The sequence below is a fragment of the Manis javanica genome, chromosome 10 (assembly GCF_040802235.1).
Source record: "Manis javanica isolate MJ-LG chromosome 10, MJ_LKY, whole genome shotgun sequence".
In the NCBI taxonomy this organism is placed as follows: domain Eukaryota; kingdom Metazoa; phylum Chordata; class Mammalia; order Pholidota; family Manidae; genus Manis; species Manis javanica.
The window spans coordinates 45,564,966-45,570,983 of NC_133165.1; the positions used below are offsets into that span (position 1 = coordinate 45,564,966).

Below are 6,018 nucleotides of genomic sequence, written 5' to 3' on the forward strand. Positions count from 1 at the left end.
TCATGCTTAAAGTCTCAATGAGTTGTTGGAGTATTTAAGAAAATGATATCTTAATATTAAAAGGACTAAAAGCTAAAGTTTGCTAACAACTGTGTAACCTTCTTTATTTGCCTTTGAGGTATTTTGTTGTCATTCTGGTTAAATAGAAAAGTATTGCTTAATAGCAACCTATAATCTTATTTAAGCAAGTGCCTTAAAACTTTTAACAGCTTCCCAAAATTAAATTCAAAAAGGTACTTTTACCTCTAGTTAACTCTGATATTTTCCAGAGGGCCCCTGGAACATGTCAGTGGAACTTTTTCTCATTGGAGAAGGTATTTGGCTAATTTAGCTTATTTATCTGATATATAATTACCTTATTACCTAGAAAGCACTGTCAAAAAGAATAATGCTAAACTTTGTTAGTGAATGTTTTGTGTTACAGAAATATCAGAATTTCCTTATGTCAACTGTTTTATAGTAAGCTCTCATCAGATCTTTAACCATTGTCATTTGTGTCTTTTATTATTTATAGTCACTGTTTTATTACTCTTAAGCTAGTAAAGAAGTAGATTTCAGCAGAACAAGTATTAGTTACATAAGATTAAGTAAACTAAAGATGATTTTGTGGCTTTTTGTTTCAAATGTTGCTGATAAAGTGTTTTAAGCTTTTTCTCTTAAGCTGACAACAGTTCAGTAAATGACTGCCTTTATAAGCAGAATTGAGACTTTATCTTTCTCTCTACCTGATCCCTCCAGAATTAAAAAAACTCTCAGTGACTATTTTTATATTTCATGGAAGTATGTTTATTTGCACAAGTTCAATAAGAATATGCTTTCCTTGTAAGAAGACCAATTAGAAACACTAGTTATATTACCAAGGCTTTGACTGGAACATCATACCTGAGAGACACATGTGTAAACTCAGATATGAACAGACAGCTTTAAGGAACTAAGATTGACTTTATAAAGTCAACAAAGCCCCTTAGAAAAATTGGCCTGTCACCTTGATTACAGAGTTCCCATCAGCCTTACCAGGTGAGTAAGGAAGGTCACTTCCTAGCAGGTGCAAGAACCTCAGGAATGTCTTGAAAACCTTAAGAAGAGAGGAATTCACCCAAATCTACAGGTACTACAGGCACAACCTGATGGCAAGTCTGGCTTGGCTTTCTGGCTTCAAGAAGCCTTTAAAAGTTCAATCTGAAATTCCTTACAAAAAGTTCCAGCAAAGCATATTTAAAAGAGCCTATGTAATCAATTGCTCTTCTTGCTGCACTTATGCAAATAATGAAGCCAAGTGTTACTTACTTTCTTAACCTAGTTACTTCTAATAAAAATGAAGAAGAAGAAGGTGATTTGAGAAAAATATTGTTTCAATAATGCAGTCTTATCTATACTAAATCCTAATACTAGTCATTGAAATGTAAACTTGATCCAGAATTCTACTTTCCCCATAATACCTGGCTATGATTCTCAATTAGACTCTTCATATTTCTAGTTCTCATCTTCAGCCATGCATTCTTAATCTCATCAAGTTTGTCCTTCCAGAATGGAAAATCCAACTCCAGATGTTGCTACTTAACTTAATAACACTTTGTTATATCTTGCCTAGAAGCCACAAAACTGAAAATAGTAATAGAAATGAAACCCAGAATAGAAGTGCCAACCTTCCAAGGCCCTCTCAACTGACCAGTGATGGAGACCTAGCTGCACCCTTTACTGTGCCCCCTCTCAAGATGAAGCAGCCAGAGTGGTCATTGACCCTTTTCCCTTTCAGCAGCTAGAGTCTCTATCTGTAGAGGAGAGAATGAGACAGGGACCATAAGCTTAGACAGAATAAAGTGAGAGCCTCTGGAGAAAGCAAGGCAAAATATTTTCAGTCAGAGCAATGTAACTACATGCTACGAAACCCACCCCCCATAATGCCCCTTGTCAGCTGGAAGTAGCCAGATCGAGTCATTGCCTATTATGACCAAAAGGCTGGAATGTTAGGCTGGAGGAAGGAAAAACAAGGACATGCAAACAGAACAGAGAGATTCCATAAAAGGAGAACAGAGTCCGTGCCTTATATGGAAAGGGGACAGCTCTTCCTGAATTCCATCCTCCTGATGTGCCAACTAAGATCCAGATGTCAGCCTCCTCCCTCTTGGAAGGAAAAAAGTTTCTAGTTGTCTATTATGTCACCTTTAGCCAATCATACCTCTCCACACCCCCTAGGGTAGCTTACCCACTCCTCCTCCTCCTAATCCCTTATAAGCCCCCCCCTCCCTGACGGGGTGTGACTTCCCCAGCCTGTAATACCCAAACCAGAGAACATCACCCAGGAATTGCGCTCAAATAAACTACCTGGCCCTTTGTTGCCTCTCTTCACCTGCTTATTTCAGCTAGAATTTATCTTACACTGTGATCATACATAAATACAAAATTTTTTTCCTTGTGATGAGAATTGAGATCTACTCTCTTAGCAACTTTCAAATATACAATACATTATTATTATTATTATTTTAAAAATATGGAATGCTTCATGAATTTGTATGTAATCCTTACACAGGGGCCATGCTAAGCTTCTCTATATCATTCCAGTTTTAGTATACATACTGCCAAAGCAGGCACTGCAATACAATATTATTACCTATAGTTACTTCACATTATAGCTCTAGGACTCATTTTTTTTATAACCAGAAGTTTGTACCTTTTGACCATCTTCATCTACTTTGCCCACCCCTACCCCCACCTCTGGCAAACATCAATTTGTTCACTCTATCAATGAGGTCAGGTTTTTGTTTTGTTTTGTTTTTAGATTCCACATAAAATAAGATCATACAATACTTGCCTTTCTCTGCCTGACTTATTCACTTAGCATAATGCCCTCAAAATCATCCATGTTGTTGCAAATGTTAGGATTTCTTTCTTTTATATGGCTGAATGACATTCCACTGTGTTATATACACCATATTTTCTTCATCCATTTATTCACTGATGGACCACACTTAGGTTGCCTCCATGTCTTGGCTATTATAATTAATGCTGTAATGAACATGGGAGTGCAGATATCATTTAGAATTACTGTCTTCATTTCTTTCAGATATATACCCATAAGTAGAATTGCTGAATCATATGGTAGTTTTATTTTTAAGTTTTTGAGGAACCTTAATACTGTTTTCCACACTGGCTGCATCAATATATTTCCACCAATGGTGCACAAGGATTCCCTTATCTCTAAATCATCACTAACACTTGTTATTTCTTGTGTTTTTGATGACAGCCATTCTAATAGGTGTGAGGTAATAACTCATTGTGGTTTTGATTTGCATTTTCCTGGTGATTAGTGGTGTTGAGCACTTTTTCTTGTACTTATTGGCCATCTATATGTTCTCTTTGGAAAAATGTCTATTCAGATTCTCTGCCATTTTTAATTGGATATTTTTTTTGCTATTGAGTTGCATGAGTTCTTTATATATTTTGGGTATTAACTCTTACCAGCTACATGATTTGCAAATATTTTATCCCCCAGAATAAATCCCACTCTGTGATAGTATATGATCCTTTTAATGTATTGTTGAATTCAATTTGCTAATATTTGTTGAGAATTTTTTCATCTATGTCAATCAGGGATATTGGTAATTTTCTTTTTTTGTGGTGTGCTTGTCTTATTTTAGTATCAGAGTAATTCTGGCCTAAAATGAGTTTGAATTGTTCTATTTTTTGGAACAGTTTGAGAAGGGTTGGTACTTGTTATTCTTTAATGTTTGATAGAATTCATCAGTAAAGGATTATGGTCCTGGACTTTTGTTTGTTGGGAGGTTTTTGATTACTGATTCAATCTCCTTACTAGTAATTAGTCTGTTCAGATTTTTTATTTCTCCCTGATTCAGACTTTGAAAGTTGTATGTTTCTAGGAATGTATCCATTTCTTCTAGGTTGTCCAATTTGTTGATGTATAATTGTTCATAGCAGTCTCTCCTGATCTTTGTATTTCTGTGTTATCAGTTGTAATGTCCCCTTTTTCATTTCTGATGTCACCTATTATTTTGGACGCAGCTACCTCCTATTCCCTGGGACAGAGGTAAATCATAAATGACATCTTTGGGGTTGCCATGTGCCTTGCCATGGGTCTTCTTTCATTGGGCAGGCACTAGATGGACTTTTCAGCCTGAAGATGCATGTTTTTCAGCTATTTAAAAGTATCTTCTGTTATTTCTCTGATAAATAATTTCCGTCCATTTCTTCAGTTCTCTTTTTCTGGTATGGTTGGTTTGGGCCTCTTGGATTGACCTACTGTATATTTGGTGAGGGCTATTCATTGTCCACAAAAATCCAATTATCCTTTCTTTCATGGAAACATAGCTGAACTGCATTTCCCAGCCTTCCTTGCAGTTATGATTGTTAGGACTTATAGTCTTAGGCATAAGAAGGTGAGCAAGGTATGCTTCTTATATGCTGTCTTTTCCTTCCTGCCAGTTTGAACTCAAGACAGAAGACTCACCCATGCCAGTGGGTTGCATGAAAAATGACTAGGAAGGGACTGGGATCCCTGAATGTTGTGAGGTGCAGAACTGCTTCACCAACCACCACCACTTAACTTGGATATGTTCCATTAAAGAGAAATAATCTACTTTGTTCTTTGGGCCACAATATTGGATCTCTTTGTTACAGCAGCTTTACCTGAAATAGTGCTGTCTTATATACTGTCATAATTCCAGTTTTGGGGAGTTCTATTTTCTGGGATAGTTCCTTGATTTTATATTCCCACACTTTTGTTAATTCAATATCACACTTTTAATTTCTAACAATTCAGTCTTGTACTCTAGTTATTTCTTTTTCATAGTATCTTTTTCTTCTCTTAAGGAAGTAATATCTTCTCAATTTTCTCTAAACACTTTTCTTTCTTTTTCTTTCTATAATTCTATTGTCACCTCAAGGATTATTTTTCATTTGGTTTATGTACTTATGTTACTTTTGGATACAGATAGTTAAAGATCCAACTTATAGGAAAGCCACAGAAGAGGGTAGGACCCATCAATCCAACTTTTACAATGTCTCAAGATGCCATGCTCTTTGTCTCCCTGCTCTGCTACCCACAATATTGTCATCACCCTAGGACTGGTTCCTCTCGGAATTGTAGGGAGTGTTCAAATCATGTCTGGTGGGAAAGAGATGTTACTGCCCTTGGTTTTCTTTTTAAAGCAAGAAAGAACATTCTAAGAAAACTCCCTTGCTTGCACTTCAGTGGCTAGAACTGGATCAATAGCACTTTCCTGACCCATTCACAGGCAGGAGAGGGAGTGGTTACTTTAATCAGACTTTCTTCTGGAGCTGAAGGAGGATTAAGTGTTCCTGATATGCATGGAAGATGGGCTTCTGAACAAACTGGGGTTCTGTTAAGAAAGAGGAAGATACAATGGATGGTGGGATTGGTTAATTTTGACACTTTCACATTGTAGGGCTTCTTTGACTGTCTTGTATTTCTTTAAAGTCTACTTATACCTCAGAGTGAGCTACTAAAAAGCTAATAGGGGCATTAGGTAGTGGAGTGGGATTTACTAACATGACTGTCCATTTTTTTCCTTCTGTTTCTTCCTCCTCATCCTTCTTCTGAGAAACACTCTTGGAGTAGCATCAGGTTTTTCATCAGCAAAATCAAGTATCCAGAACCTAGAAGAAAATGAGACAGCACCTTCTGGGTTCTAAGGAAAATGATATTTTCCTTAGATTTAGAATTCCTTAGATTTAGATTTAGAATTCTAAATCAAGGAAGTGGAAAAAGATGGCAGCACGAGAAGTGACACAGAAACCTTCCCCCAAAACCACATATAACATGAAAATACAGCAAATTCAACTAATCCTGAAAGAATGACCTGAAAGAAGACTGCAACAGATGGCCTAAATCTGGGGAAAAGAGAAGATCTTACAGAAAAAGGGTAAGGTAGCAAAACTGCAATCCCACGGGACCCAAGCCCACCCCACCATCCCAGTTCACATGTAGGAGGAAGAGAAACAGAATGGGGAGGCAGTAGAAGCCCAGGACTACTGAACACC

General features: G+C 36.9%; 1 non-coding gene across 1 annotated transcript; it reads right to left on the reverse strand.

Annotated features, from left to right (window-relative positions):
• Positions 1–2,485: 2,485 nt before the first annotated feature.
• Positions 2,486–2,588, reverse strand: LOC118971442 (U6 spliceosomal RNA). Its single transcript, XR_005059889.1, has one exon. It is a non-coding gene; the product is annotated as a U6 spliceosomal RNA (small nuclear RNA).
• Between the last annotated feature and the right edge of the window lie 3,430 nt (positions 2,589–6,018).